This window comes from Schistocerca cancellata, chromosome 6, assembly GCF_023864275.1.
Source record: "Schistocerca cancellata isolate TAMUIC-IGC-003103 chromosome 6, iqSchCanc2.1, whole genome shotgun sequence".
Classification (NCBI taxonomy): domain Eukaryota; kingdom Metazoa; phylum Arthropoda; class Insecta; order Orthoptera; family Acrididae; genus Schistocerca; species Schistocerca cancellata.
Window position 1 is genome coordinate 124,723,493 of NC_064631.1, and position 16,789 is coordinate 124,740,281.

The window sequence follows — 16,789 nt, forward strand, 5'->3', positions numbered from 1 at the left end:
AATAATCTTTCATATTCTCTTGATGAAAAATGCCCGTAATATGTAAATGAATGAAGTGGACTGTTACTATTAGCGGCCAAAAGCCGCGCGGAGTGACCGTGCGGTTTGAGGCGCCATGTCACTGACTGCGCGGCTACTCCCGCCGGAGGTTCAGAGTCCTTCCTCGGGCATGGGTTTCTGTGTTGTTCTTAGCATAGGTTAGTTTAAGTTAGTTTCAGTAGTGTGTAAGTCTGTGGACCAATGACCTCTGCAGTTTAGTACCTTAGGAACTCATACACATTTGAGCATTTGAAGTGGCCAAAAAGCGGAGGGAAATATGTTCTCAGGAGCCGACAGCTAATTTGAAGTGGGCGCATAGAACATGGAAGCAACTTGTTTCCAGATATGGTGATAACATGGGCATCGGTGATGTCACAGCCGGCACTCTAAATACATATACAGGGTGTTTCAAAAATGACCGGTATATTTGAAACGGCAATACAAACTAAACGAGCAGCGATAGAAATACACCGTTTGTTGCAATATGCTTGGGACAACAGTACATTTTCAGGCAGACAAACTTTCGAAATTACAGTAGTTACAATTTTCACCAACAGATGGCGCTGCGGTCTGGGAAACTCTATAGTACGATATTTTCCACATATCCACCATGCGTAGCAATAATATGCCGTAGTCTCTGAATGAAATTACCCGAAACCTTTGACAACGTGTCTGGCGGAATGGCTTCACATGCAGATGAGATGTACTGCTTCAGCTGTTCAATTGTTTCTGGATTCTGGCGGTACGCCTGGTCTTTCAAGTGTCCCCACAGAAAGAAGTCAAAGGGGTTCATGTCTGGCGAATAGGGAGGCCAATCCACGCCGCCTCCTGTATGTTTCGGATAGCCCAAAGCAATCACACTATCATCGAAATATTCATTCAGGAAATTAAAGACGTCGGCCGTGCGATGTGGCCGGGCACCATCTTGCATAAACCACGAGGTGTTCGCAGTGTCGTCTAAGGCAGTTTGTACCGCCAGAAATTCACGAAGAATGTCCAGATAGCGTGATGCAGTAATCGTTTCGGATCTGAAAAATGGGTCAATGATTTCTTTGGAAGAAATGGCGGCCCAGACCAGTACTTTTTGAGGATGCAGGGACGATGGGACTGCAACATGGGGCTTTTCGGTTCCCCATATGCGCCAGTTCTGTTAATTGACGAAGCCGTCCAGGTAAAAATAAACTTCGTCAGTAAACCAAATGCTGCCCACATGCATATAGCCGTCATCAATCCTGTGCACTATATCGTTAGCGAATGTCTCTCGTGCAGCAATGGTAGCGGCGCTGAGGGGTTGCCGCGTTTGAATTTTGTATGGATAGAGGTGTAAACTCTGGCGCATGAGAGGATACGTGGACGTTGGCGTCATTTGGACCGCAGCTGGAACACGGCGAACGGAAACCCGAGGCCGCTGTCGGATCACCTGCTGCTCTAGCTGCCCTCTGTGGTTGCCGTACGCGGTCGCCCTACCTTTCCAGCACGTTCATCCGTCACGTTCCCAGTCCGTTGAAATTTTTCAAACAGATCCTTTATTGTATCGCTTTTCGGTCCTTTGGTTACATTAAACCTCCGTTGAAAACTTCGTCTTGTTGCAACAACACTGTGTTCTAGGCGGTGGAATTCCAACACCAGAAAAATCCTCTGTTCTAAGGAATAAACCATGTTGTCCACAGCACACTTGCACGTTGTGAACAACACACGCTTACAGCAGAAAGACGACGTACAGAATGGCGCACCCACAGACTGCGTTGTCTTCTATATCTTTCACATCACTTGCAGCGCCATCTGTAGTTGAAAATTGTAACTGCTGTAATTTCGAAAGTTTGTCTGCCTGAAAATGTACTGTTGTCCCAAGCATATTGCAACAAACGGTGTATTTCTATCGCTGCTCGTTTAGTTTTTATTGCCGTTTCAAATATACAGGTCATTTTTGAAACACCCTGTATATAGATTTAGCAGTCACTTCACTTCAAGGAGGATAACTTCATTGCTGGAAGGCTGAGAACATTTTAACGATATTATCGCCTCTGCCAAAGGTACCGTATAAAGTCAGTCTAAGACGTGGGCGCTGCATCAGTGGGCAAGGATAGAGTGCAGCTGTTGTTTTTGCGCGACCTGCTATACTATAGCCTGTGTGATGCGGCTGTTTGTAAAATGTTGGCTGCTTATGTATCAGTATGAATCAATGAGGAAGAAAATATGAAGAGATTGAAACCTAGTGTATGCACATAAGTGGTCCGAACATTTTGTTATTTCTTCTTTCTCGTTGACACCAGAAATCAAATTTCCACACCTAATGAGTTTTGCCAGCTGCTCTCGGTGGTACGTATGGGACTACCAAACTTAATATCCCCAACCGACGAAAGAATCAGAATTAATTACGGTTGGAATAAAATTAACTACACTACTGGCCATTAAAATTGCTACACTACGAAGATGACGTGCTACAGACGTGAAATTTAACCGACAGGAAGAAGATGCTGTGATATGCAAATGATTAGCTTTTCAAAGCACACGAGGTTGGCGCCGGTGGCGACACCTACAACGTGCTGACATGAGGAAAGTTTCCAACCGATTTCTCATACACAAACAGCAGTTGACCGGCGTTGCTGGTGAAACGTTGTTCTGATGCCTGGTGCAAGGAGGAGAAATGCGTACCATCACGTTTCCGACTTTGATAAAGGTCGGATTGTAGCCTATCGCGATTGTGGTTTATCGTATCGCGACATTGCTGCTCGCGTTGGTCGAGATCCTATGACTGGTAGCAGAATATGAAATCAGTGGGTTCAGGAGGGTAATACGGAGCGCCGTGCTGGATCCCAACGGCCTCGTATCACTAGCAGTCGAGATGACAGGCATCTTATCCGCATGGCTGTAATGGATCGTGCAGCCACGTCTCGATCCCTGAGTCAACAGATCGGGACGTTTGCTAGACAAAAACCATCTGCACGAACAGTTCGACGACGTTTGTAGCAGCATGGACTCTCAGCTCGGAGACCATGGCTGCGGTTACCCTTGACGCTGCATCACAGACAGGAGCGCCTGCGATGGTGTACTCAACGACGATCCTGGGTGCACGAATGGCAAAACGTCATTTTTTCTGATGAATCCAGGTTATGTTCACAGCATCATGATGGTCGCATTCGTGTTTGGCGACATCGCGGTGAACTCACATTGGAAGCGCGTATTCGTCATCGCCATACTGGCGTATCACGCTGCGTGATGGCACGGGGTGCCATTGGTTACACGTCTCGGTCACCTCTTGTTCGCATTGAGGGCACTTTGAACAGTGGTCGTTACATTTGAGATGCGTTACGACCCGTGGCTCTAACCTTCATTCGATCCCTGCGGAACCCTGTAGGGGCCTTTCGATACAGAAAATATTCGACTGCTGCCCTGGCCAGATTATTCTCCAGATCTCTCACCAATTGAAAACGTCTGGTCAATGGTGGCCGAGCAACTGGCTCGTCACAATACGCCAGCCACTACTCCTGATGAACTGTGGTATTGTGTTGAAGCTGCATGGGCAGCTCTACCTGTACACACCATCCAAGCTCTGTTTGACTCAATGCCCAGGCGTATCAAGGCCGTTATTACGGCCAGAGGTGGTTGTCCTGGGTACTGATTTCTCGGGATCTATGCACACAAATTGTGTGAAAATGTAATCACATGTCAGTTCTAGTATAATATATTTGTCCAATGAATACCCGTTTATCATCTGCATTTCTTATTGGTGTAGCAATTTTAAAGGCCAGTAGTGTATTCCAAGAATAGATGAAACACCTGAAGATAGCCTTTTTCCACCAGTGTCAACGTCCTGCGAAGAGAATTGAGCTTGTTCCCAAGCCTGCACATGAACAATTTTATTCCATCGATTCACCGATTCCCCCACCGGTATATGCCCTACACTGGCGATGCTTTTCACCAAGTTTTAACAGCTTAAACCAGGGTGCGTTAGCTATTTCGATATTTAAGTATTTATCTGCTGAACACTACTGAAAATTTGGAATGAGATCACATCACAGGCAATTTTATGAAAAATTCCAGCGTCTAATAGTTACAGGATACGTCAAGTAACTGCAAGGTTTACAAATAATGTAACAGACCTACAATATATTACACTTTTATTTAAAAACATACTTTCTAATATGTCCTCACAAGCGATTCCAGAACCAGCTACGCTTTGGTTACCTTAAAGTTTTTATGTCGTGTGGGTTAGTCTGTCCCTTTGCTTGCGTATTCAAAATTAAACAGCATTTGCTGTTCCACATGGGCAATACCCCAGTTTACTGCCGGAGTTGCTGCATATAAATGACCTTTTATTTTAATGGTATTCGCTGTATGTCTAGTTTATTATAAAATAGAAACGAGTCTTCTCGCGTTTGCATAAGGTACACTGCACTTCGAAATCCCTCTGCCTGAAAACCAAATAAGAAATATGTTTGAAGTTATTCAAAGAAAAGTAGACAGCAGTGTGTTTATAAAACTGCACAAAATGTATATTTGTATATATGCATAGATTTTACTTTCATGTCAACGTTACTACAGAATGAAAAAGATAAATAGTTTACTAAGCACCACTAGCTAATTTCGAGCACGTACTTATTCTCAAGTGCGGAACAGATGTGGATAAATGGCACACACAGTTACGTAAGGGATACTTGTGAATGGGCACTACCTCGGGAAAGCTATCCACTGACAGTTATACAGAGTGAGTCACCTATCGTTACCGCTGGATATATTTCGTAAACCACATCAAATACTGACGAATCGATTCCACAGACCGAACGTGAGAAGAAGGACTAGTGTAATTGGTTAATACAAACCATAAAAAAATGCACGGAAGTATGTTTTTTAACACAAACCTACGTTTTTTTAAAAATGGAACCACGTTAGTTTTGTTAGCACATCTGAACATATAAACAAATACGTAATCAGTGCCGTTTGTTGCATTGTAAAATGTTAATTACATCCGGAGATATTGTAACCTAAAGTTGACGCTTGAGTACCACTCCTCCGTTGTTCGATCGTGTGTATCAGAGAGCACCGAATTACGTAGGGATCCAAAGGGAACGGTGATGGACCTTAGGTACAGAAGAGAATGGAACAGCACATTACGTCCACATGCTAACACCTTTTTATTGGTCTTTTTCACTGACGCACATATACATTACCATGAAGGGGGAGGTACACGTACGCACGTGGTTACCGTTTTCAATTACGGAGTGGAATAGAGTGTGTCCCGACATGTCAGGCCAATAGATGTTCAATGTGGTGGCCATCATTTGCTGCACACAATTGCAATCTCTGGCGTAATGAAATGCTGTACACGCCGCAGTACATCTGGTGTAATGTCGCCGCAGGCTGCCACAATACGTTGTTTCATATCCTCTGGGGCTGTAGGCACATCACGGTACACATTCTCCTTTAACGTACCCGACAGAAAGAAGTCCAGAGGTGTAAGATCAGGAGAACGGGCTGGCCAATTTATGCGTCCTCCACGTCCTATGAAACGCCCGTCGAACGTGTACCTCACCCCCTTGGCCAGTTCCCTCTTGGACAGTGCGAATCAAGCAACAGTCATTGAATGAAGCAAATACTTGAGATAATTTACTGCTTCTTTTACGTACTGTATTCAAAGTGACCATGTCACCTATCATCTAGCTGGTAGTGGCTACCAAAATAGTCATTTAAACTTTCTGGTGGAAGCGATGCAGTCCTTTAAATGTATCAAGCCTCTTCTGCACATCTAGAAGAAGAGAAAAAGTCGACCTCCGTATGTCTTTTGGAAATACAGAAACCCTGTCCTTCAGGCAGAGGATATTAATGCTGTTTTGTAGTCCAAGGTTTTCTTCACACAGCCACATGTAAATAAGAATAGTTTTATTTGTACGGCGTTTTAGTCTTCTGTGACTTCGTTCGGCTATTGTCGATTAACTCGTCTACGGAAATTTGTTCGTACTAAGTGCAGAATTATAATGCGTCTTCTTCTCATTTTCAAACATTACAAACTTGACTGAATTGAAAACAAGATGTGCTTCTTTTGACAACTACAAAGATGAAAGACGACCGCAAGAGAATTATTCGGTTTGCTAATGATTCAAATGGCTCTGAGCACTATGGGACTTAACTTCTAAGGTCATCAGTCCCTTGAACTTAGAACTACTTAAACCTAACTAACCTAAGGACATCACACACATCCATGCCCGAGGCAGGATTCGAACCTGCGACCGTAGCGGTTTGCTAATGGTTGATCGGCGAGTTAACTTGTATATAACAGCTGGTGCCATAGTAATGTGAGGAAAAATTAGTTACGAGAAAGCGTTAAGCAACACGAGTGACGCATTTTCTTTTGTATGCTGACCGAAACTTTATGAAAATGTTGCAGAAATCTGCTGATTTGTTACAGTGAATTAAAAGGGTAGAAACGTCTTCGGAACGTGAGAAGAGGCCTTGATTCCAAAAAAAGAAAGGTCACATTTGATTTGCTAGTAGTGATATGAAAAGAACAGGCACTCTGTGAACTTTTCACATTTTCCATACGTAAATACATTCGTGGCTGCGAAAACATTTGAGTAAGATCGCAACAGTAGATAGACATTTTGCTTATCCAGAACGGCACCTCAAGTTGACATCGATCGATTCGAAAAAGGTTAGGCAAACTTAATTGACCTAAAAGAGGACTGAGTCGAAAATAAACGGATCTGTTCACATAAACAGTTTTTCCCTGTCGGTCTGAGTACAGTTTTCGACTGCTAGGCTGACAACATTTTTAATTTCCCACGTGTAGATTTGATCTGACCACTTACGCATCTTTGTGGTATGTCTATTAGCGGACCACGGGTTATCAAATTCAACTGTTTCTTCACACCACAGTCAGTGTAGAGCACCGTTTTGCCGTCCACCAGTTTTCATATTGTAAATGATTATATAACCGTTTCACCTATTTTGATATTGTGTTATTTCTCGGTTATTTTAGCTGCTAATTTCCATAACATACCTTTCCCTCATCCCTTCCAGTAGATAACATACGGATTCGAATGTACCGATTGGTAAAAAAAAGTCAGCATCAATTTTAAAACTTAATAAAACACGGAATAATGTAGATAGAGAGGTAAAAATTGACACACATGCTTGGAATGACATGGGGTTTTATGAAAAAAAATGATATTGCTAGACGCGTGAAAGATCTCCTGCACGCGTCGTTTGGTGATGATCGTGTGCTCAGCCGCCAGTTTCGTCATGCTTGGCCTCCCAGGTCCCCAGACCTCAGTCCGTGCAATTATTGGCTTCGGGGTTACCTGAAGTCGCAAGTGTATCGTGATTGACCGACATCTCTAGGGATGCTGAAAGACAACATCCGACGCCAATGCCTCACCATAACGCCGGACATGCTTTACAGTGCTGTTCACAACATTATTCCTCGGCTGCAGCTATTGTTGAGGCATGATGGTGGACATATTGAGCATTTCCTGAAAAGAACATCATATTTGCTTTGTCTTACTTTGTTATGCTAATTATTGATATTCTGATCAGATGAAGTGCCATCTGTCGGCCATTTTTTGATCATTTGCATTTTTTTAGTTCTTATAAAACCCCATGTCATTCCAAGCATGTGTATCAATTTGTACCTCTCTATCTACATTATTCCGTGATTTATTCAGTTTACAAATTTATAGTGACTTTTTCGTCACCCGGTAGATGCAGCTGAAGATATCAGACTGCAAGTAAGGCGATTTTTCGCTAAATCAAACTTGAGATTTCCTTTTTTCATTTTATTCTACTTCATGTGTCCCGGTACAGCACCAACAATGTGAAATAAATTTATTGTGAACTACATTCATCTACGAGGGTGATTCGATAAATCTGGTAAAAAAATGAGAAGCAAATATTTGTTTCGTAAACACTTCATCTTATTCATCGACATAGTCTCCTCAGACGGTTATACACTTGGTGCAGCGACCCTCCAGCCTTTTCAATCCATGGGGAAAATAGCTTCTGTCAAATTCTGCAGTAAATCACTGTAACTTCCTCATTTGATGAAAATTTCTTCCCAGCATGCCAAAGTTTCAAGATAGGGTAACTGGAAGAAGTTACTTGGGGCTATGGGTGGTAAATAGGATGGATGAGGAACCAGTTAGAGCCCCAGTTCATGCACTTTCGCCATTTTTATCGCTGTTGTGTGGGATGATGCATTATACTGGTGAAAGAGCACTTTTTTGCTTATCAACCTTGGTCTTTCTTCAGCCAACGCAAGTTTCAAACGAGTCAACTATCAAACATAACAGAGTTCAGTTAGGTTTCTGCCTTCCTCCATGTAATCTATAAGGATTATTCCTTGCGAATCCCAAAAAAAGTGGTCATCACCTGCTGACAAAATGGACTTTGCCTTCTTCGGTGCCCTTCCACCAGCCTCTGTCCATTGTTTTGACTGTCGTTTCGACTCTGGTGTGTAATTATGGATTGTGTAATGATGGATCCAGGTTACATGAACAGTCACAAATCGGCGGAAGAAGTTACTGCCGCTTGCGCTTTTGGTCGTCTGTGAGCAATAGTGGCACCCACGTCGCCTACAGATTCTCCATAGCCAATTCTCCGTGCAGGATATTATGAACTTGCACAGTTGAGATGCCTACAGTCTCAGCTATCTCATGAATTTTCATTCAGCCATCTTGGATTACCATACCATCGATTTTTTGAGTGGTTTCCTTTGTGGTGACCTTAACTGGACTCTTCTCCGACCACGTTTAGATTAATTAGAACAAAAATAAATGATCTTCAATGATGGCGCAGAGTCCGCCTGAACCTCACCCAATTCTTTTTAGATTTGTGCTGCAGTCCAATCCTTCAGATGAAATTGCTTAATAACAGCACGAAATTCAGTTTTCTCCATAAAAAGTTTTCGATGGTGTTGAGCCTTTTGAAAAAGTAAACCGCCATTTGACTATCACTATATTTATCTCCTGCACTATCTAGATTTCGGACTTTACGCCATTAGCAAGTACAAAGCTAGAAGTTGTTAGGTAATTAACATGTTACATTTGTTAAAGCAGCACTGCTTTGGACTGCCTTAACAGATATGACGTGTTAATAGTTGTATCCTGCCCACTCGCGAAATATGGGGTATTAGGAAACCTGCTTCTCGGATCGCTGGACAACGACTCAAGCCAACCGAATTAATGAGTTTTATTACAGAAAATTCAATGACTATACTTTGAGAATTTACAATGATGTGTCGCAACCAAAGAGCGACATGCAAATAATAAATGCCCTTAAGTATATACAAGTCGAACGCTACGAGAAATGTCTGTCAGAGTGGTAACCATGTAGAGGAGTAATGGGAGGCTGTAACTAACTATCGCAAATAAAACATTTCTGATTTTCATTGCGATTTCCATTTCACGACTGGTCAGAACTTAACTTTATCCCCGTGCCAATGGTTATTTTCATACTACATGCAGTATATTGTAAATGGAGGCCTGTGTTGATTCTGATTTTCTCAGTAATAATTCCTTTGTAATTTAAAGAATGTGTTAAGTATTACAGTATATGTGAACTACATACGATCGAGAATAGTGATTGTTGTTGTTTCAAGCTCAAGTACTTATTCGGAACGGATATTGGCTGAAATTTATAGTATCCGTATTATGGCGACATGCCATTCTTCCTGATTTTCCGCTCAATTAAATGTGTATCCAATTTCCGTTGTACTGGCATTTGTCTTGTCTCAGTCATTCCTCTTCCGCTTACAACAGCACCAATCAAGAAATTGCCTGAAGCACCCACAAAGCACCATGAAGGGTATTCGCTGCAAATTGTGACTGATAAGTTGTTCATCACGTACGCCATAAATCAAGTGCGGTTTGAAATTAGTGAATCCTCGAAGATTTATCTTAAATATATTTAGACAATGCAATGCTTATGACTTTGAGAAGCGTAGCTCGTTAACGTATTTTAATATATCCGTGAAGTGATGCATATTTGTTGAACGAACGTCTGTGAAACTGTCTAGAATACGAAAGGCTATAGTGTATTAAAATATGTTCACGACTGGCCAATACAGTTGTAGTCAGTGATATCTACATTACGAGGCCTTATTTCAGCAGACTGAAATTTAGGCGATATGCAAGCCAGCCTGTACAACTCCGACTTACTGGGTGGGTTACGTGGATCGACAGGATTTTAACATCCAAGGATGCGGATGTTCAGACCTCTAATCGCAGACATCAATATAATGTTTAAATAATTACTGAAGAAGGAAACTCTTCGTGAAGGTTGCCATTTGGACTGTACTGTAAATAAATCTACAATGAAAGTTATGCGCCATTGCTCTAAACACCTGGTTTGTTACTACACGAATTTTGTGGAATTTCTTTTACTAACGGAATGGCCTGATATTTTCTCTAATAACGCACTTTTAGGTTGATGCTGCCAGTTGGTATCAGTACCGGTAGAATTTTCTGGCAAATAAAGTCGTTTCTAAAGCTCTGGAACAACCCTATACAATTCACATCGTTGCGTCGTTGCCGAACACGTCAACGTCCTTGAGCTCAAGGGCCAGGTACTTTCTTGGCCAGTAAATCGACACTCCTTTGACTAGTGTGACAAGCTATTGACAAATGTGACGTTTCGGAGTAGATTTACCTGCTTCTGTGCGCTGTCTTGTTTACTGCCTCTCAGCTGCCATTGTTCCCCCTGAGATAAAACTTTGCTTTTTCCGTGAGTTGGGCATTCATGTTTTATCACAATTGACAGAGCAACCGACTGTGACCACACAAATAAGCGCGTTCAGTTTGTCGTCCATCGTCATGCGCGGCGCCAATCGCTGAAAACCGCTTCCGCGTTCTGGCTCCACCCATTGTTTCCACGACACTAGTCATAGCCACAAAAGGGGGAGTGATGTGTAACGGCCTTTAATATCTCACATGAAGTACCTCTGAAAACAGAAAGACCGCTGCCAAACGCTATGAAAAAATGTTACCAAACTTCGACGTCTCTTCACATGGAAGTTTTCATGCAGAATGTGAAGACTAATAAATTCAAGTATCGCCCTAGTAAATGTGTACAAAATTCCTGTGATGTACTTCTGCAGCTATCCAAAAATAGATGCTATCACAGGATTTTCTTTCATTAAATTAATAAATTTCTTTGTAAATTCCGAGTTCGTTCCAAACGTTAAAGACCGGCTGGGTCTGTGGAGTTGACGCTCAGGGTTGAGCAATACTACACACATTTCATGTTAACATGTGTATGCTCTGTTTTATCCCCACCTATATGCAAAGATTCATACTTACCTCAAGAGACACACCGTTCTCTCAGGGATAAATCATTTGTTGTATTTATTTACTTGCAACTAACAAACACGATCCATCATTTAAATAATCAGTTTTTAAGGAAAGTCTTACGCACACTACTGCTATCTAATGACGTAGTTCCTGTGAGGAAAAGAATTGCACATTATCTAACCGAAACACCGATCATCATACCGAAATGACCCATAACAAGTTTTCTAGATGAAAATTTTAGTAGTGTTAGACAAAGAGACCAGAACAAATCTCGCATTAAAGCTGTTTCCTTCAGATTAGAATTAACGCTCCGTCTTGTTTTCCAAACCAATTTTTAACTCTTTACCGCGCGACCGCAACGGTCGCAGGTTCGAATCCTGCCTCGGGCATGGATGTGTGTGATGACCTTATGTTAGTTAGGTTTAAGCAGTTCTAAGTTCTAGGGGACTGATGACCTCTGAAGTTAAGTCCCATAGTGCTCAGAGCCATTTAAACCATTTTTTTAAACTTATCATTGACTGTGTGTGGCATTTGCTGCGACAATTATCTGGTTAGAGCTTAGGCTACAAATCGCACATTTCTTCAGTGTTCTTGGAAGCAGCCTAAGTGGTGTCAGTGAGTTCATACTAGCCAATCATTTCAATTAAGATATTCCTACGTAATTCCTTATTTTCTGCAATTATTTCCTGCTGAAAGCTTAACAGCGTTTTCGCTACTCTGGCTACCATTCCTTAGCGCAGTCTACTGCAGTTTACAGAATGAGATTTTCACTCTGCAGCGAAGTGTGCGCTGATATGAAACTTCCTGGCAGATTAAAACTGTGTGCCCGACCGAGACTCGAACTCGGGACCTTTGCCTTTCGCGGGCAACTGCTCTACCAACTGAGCTACCGAAGCACGACTCACGCCCGGTACTCACAGCTTTACTTCTACCAGTACCTCGTCTCCTACCTTCCAAACTTTACAGAAGCTCTCCTGCGAACCTTGCAGAACCAGCACTCCTGAAAGAAAGGATACTGCGGAGACATGGCTTAGCCACAGCCTGGGGGATGTTTCCAGAATGAGATTTTCAGTCTGCAGCGGAGTGTGCGCTGATATGAAACTTCCTGGCAGATTAAAACTGTGTGCCCGACCAAGACTCGAACTCGGGACCTTTGCCTTTCGCGGGCAACTGCTCTACCAACTGAGCTACCGAAGCACGACTCACGCCCGGTACTCACAGCTTTAATTCTACCAGTACCTCGTCTCCTACCTTCCAAACTTTACAGAAGCTCTCCTGCGAACCTTGCAGAACCAGCACTCCTGAAAGAAAGGATACTGCGGAGACATGGCTTAGCCACAGCCTGGGGGATGTTTCAAGAATGAGATTTTCACTCTGCAGCGGAGTGTGCGCTGATATGAAACTTCCTGGCAGATTAAAACTGTGTGCCCGACCAAGACTCGAACTCGGGACCTTTGCCTTTCGCGGGCAACTGCTCTACCAACTGAGCTACCGAAGCACGACTCACGCCCGGTACTCACAGCTTTAATTCTACCAGTACCTCGTCTCCTACCTTCCAAACTTTACAGAAGCTCTCCTGCGAACCTTTCAGAACCAGCACTCCTGAAAGAAAGGATACTGCGGAGACATGGCTTAGCCACAGCCTGGGGGATGTTTCCAGAATGAGATTTTCAGTCTGCAGCGGAGTGTGCGCTGATATGAAACTTCCTGGCAGATTAAAACTGTGTGCCCGACCGAGACTCGAACTCGGGACTTTTGCCTTTCGCGGGCAAGTGCTCTACCAACTGAGCTACCGAAGCACGACTCACGCCCGGTACTCACAGCTTTACTTCTACCAGTACCTCGTCTCCTACCTTCCAAACTTTACAGAAGCTCTCCTGCGAACCTTGCAGAACCAGCACTCCTGAAAGAAAGGATACTGCGGAGACATGGCTTAGCCACAGCCTGGGAGTTTGTAAGGTAGGAGACGAGGTACTGGTAGAAGTAAAGCTGTGAGTACCGGGCGTGAGTCGTGCTTCGGTAGCTCAGTTGGTAGAGCACTTGCCCGCGAAAGGCAAAGGTCCCGAGTTCGAGTCCCGGTCGGGCACACAGTTTTAATCTGCCAGGAAGTTTCATACTGCAGTTTAGTTTGTATCTCCTTCTCTGCTGTCTCGTTGTTCGTAGCTAATGGCTCACGATGAGACGGTGTGTATGTTTCCCTGCCCAACTCAGATTCCATCAGCGCAGTATGTCGAAAGAGAGCGTCACTCGGAAAAATACATAACATGCGTCTTTTAAGTACGATGCTGTCATATCAGTGGGACCCGTGGACATACAGTGGCTCAGACAACATTATTATCTGTCAGACACACCACAGACATGTCATAAATACGAGAGTGGTTTGGTATGTCCGGTAAATTTCCATGAAAGAATAGATCATTTTTGTTGCGCCTTCATGGTTGGCGAGTTTGATTATTCTAAGGATCACATAAAGAATTTCAGTAACGTACAGTTCTTTGTTGACAGCCATCTGAGTTAGTCACTGTGTCGACTGCGATTGAAAATGGAGAAAATCGATTTTTGAAAAAGCAAACCGCTATTTGACTGTGTGTTACTACATTTATCTAATGTACTATCTAGATTTCAGGGTTTATCCCATTACCAGGTTCAATGCTAAAAGTTCTTAGACTATTAATGTTCCGGCGTAAAGTCAGGCGCCGGTACGCCAGGCGGGAACAGTAGAGAACAGGGGACTATGAGACGAAATCAGGCAATTGCAAGCGGACCGACCCCTCTCGAGGACAAACCGACGGCAGCGCCCTCGGCACGAAGCGCCGAGCCCCCCTTAACGGAAGAAAAACTTTACTTGATCGATGAAAGAAGAAAGTAAAAAATCTTCAGGGAAATTGAGATATACAGAGAAACAAGTCGCAGAGGAATGAAATAAATAGGAAGTGCAGGGAAGCTAAGACGAAATGGCTGCATGAAAAAAATCTGAAAAAATAAAAGAAATGGTAGTCGGAAGGACAGACTCAGCTTACACGGAAGTCAAAACAACCTTCGGTGACATTAAAAGCAAGGTTGGTAAAATTAAGAGTGCAACGGGAATTCGACTGTTAAATGCAGAGGAGAGAGAGAATAGGTGGAAGGAATACGTCTAAAGCCTCCATGGGGCGGAAGATCTGATTGATGTGATAGAAGAAGAAACAGGAGTCGATTTAAAAGAAATAGGGGATCCAGTATTAGAATCAGAAGTTACAAGAGCTTTGGAGGACTTAAGATCAGGTAAGTCGGAAGGGATGGATAACATTCTATCAGAAATTCTAAAATCATTGGGAAAGTGGCAGCAAAACGACTATTAACGTTGGTGTGTAGAATGTATCTGGCGACATACCATCTGACTTTCGGAGAAATATCATCCACAAAAAACGGAAGAGTGCGAGAGCTGACAAGTGCGAGGATTACTGCACAATCAGCTTAATAACACATGCATCCATGTTGCTGACAGGAGTAATATACAGAAGAATGGAAAAGAAAACTGAGGATGTGCTACATGATGAGTTTGGCTTTAGGAAGGTAAAGACACGGGAGAGGCAAACCTAACGTTGCAGTTGATAATGGAAGCAAGACTAAAGGAAAAACAAGACACAGTCAAAGGAATTGTCGACTTGGAAAAAGCGTCCGACAATGTAAAATGGTGCAAGATGTTCAAAATTCTCGGGAAATGGGGATAATCGATAGGGAGAGACGGGTAATATACAATGTGTACAATAGCCAAGAGGGAATAATACGAGTGGATGACCAAGAACGAAGGGTGTAAGACAGGGATGTAGTCTTTCTCACCTACTGTTCAATCCGTACATCGAAGAAACAATGATGGAAATAAAAGGATATCATTCATACGACTCGTTGATGACATAGCTCTCTTGAGTGAAAGTGCAAGTGGAATGAACAGTCTTATGAGTACAAAACATGGGCTGAGAGTAAATCGAAGAAAGACGAATGTAATGAGAAGTAGCAGAAATGAGAACAGCGAGAAACTGGCTATCGTGATTGATGGTCACAAAGTAGATGAAGCTAAGGAATTCCACTACCTAGGCAGTAAAATAACCAATGACGGACGGAATAAGGAGGACATCAAAAGCAGACTAGCAATGGCAAAAAGGACATATCTGGCCAAGAGAAGTCTACTAGCATCAAACATAGGCCTTAATTTGAGGAACAAATTTCTGAGAATGTACCTCCGGTGTACATCACTCCATGCTAGTGAAACATGGACTGCGGGTAAACTGGAACAGAAGAGCATCGAAGCATTTGACGTGTGGTGCGACAGACGAATGTTGGAAATTAGGTGGACTGATAAGGTAAGGAATGATGAGGTTCTGCGCAGAATCGAAAAGGAAAGGACTATGTGGGAAATACTGATAAGGAGAAGGGACGGGACGATATGACATGTGGTAAGACATGAGGGAACCACTTCTGTGGTACTACGGAGCGCTGTAGAGGGCGAAAGCTGTAGAGGAAAACGAGATTTGAATACACCCAGCAAATATTCGAGGACGTAGTTTGCAAGCGCTTCTCTGAGATGAAGAGGTTGGCACAGGAAAGGAATTTGTGGCGGGCAGCATCAAACCAGGCAGAAGACTGATGGCCCAAAGCAAGGTTACGTATTGATGAAACCCACACTTAAACTTGGCTGCTCCTGGCATGAGAATAATTACGTCTCCAGGATATAGAAGTATGTTAGTACGTTATACATAATTTCATCGAGTGAAGCCTGACGGGTAATATTCTGGGGCACGTCCTCACTTGGGCAATGAATATTAATTGCACAAAAGAATGAAATTGGAATTATGTGTGGGGGTTCACGCAAGCTCGTCTTGGAGGCATCTCTATAAGTTACTGGTAATACAGTATTTACCACAACGTAACGGTATATTAATTCATTTATGTAATTTCCTATCAACAATCCGTCCGGAATACATGTTCACAACGCTAGAAGGACGAATGGTCAGCATTACTATTTAATGAATCTAACTTCGGCAATGAAACGTTCAGCTGTAAAATTTTCTGAGAGTCTTCTCACGGGAATAACGTTTTCAAATGTAGATGACAGACGTTTCGCATTAACAACACCTTCCGTATCACAGAGCAGCATTTCTGAAACTATATTCAGAGAAAACCTGGGTTTCCACGAAGATCACTTTAGTGATCTCCTAAACTTAAGTGACCTTTTTTTTTATAATGAAAAAAATCAACGAAAGTTGAAAATATGGAAAAACCACTAACCCTCTCTTCTACTTGCTATTTTGAATACTAAGTACGAATGCGACACAGCAACGAATGAAGCTGTATTTATCATAGGCCAGACAGCAGTCTTGCAGACGACAAGCTCTACAGTGAGGTGCACAGGCCACTAAAAATGCCGTCCTTCTCACAGTTTACCATATTCGCAGAAGTTCCGTGACTCATTCATCTCGACTACGTTG

General features: G+C 42.9%; 1 protein-coding gene and 1 non-coding gene across 4 annotated transcripts in view; both read right to left on the reverse strand.

The window, feature by feature from the left end:
- LOC126191384 (lachesin-like) overlaps positions 1-16,789 on the reverse strand; it is a 945,166-nt gene that overhangs the window by 666,971 nt on the left and 261,406 nt on the right. The window lies entirely within an intron of this gene.
- On the reverse strand, positions 12,144-12,218 carry Trnas-cga (transfer RNA serine (anticodon CGA)). Its single transcript has one exon. It is a non-coding gene; the product is annotated as a tRNA-Ser (tRNA).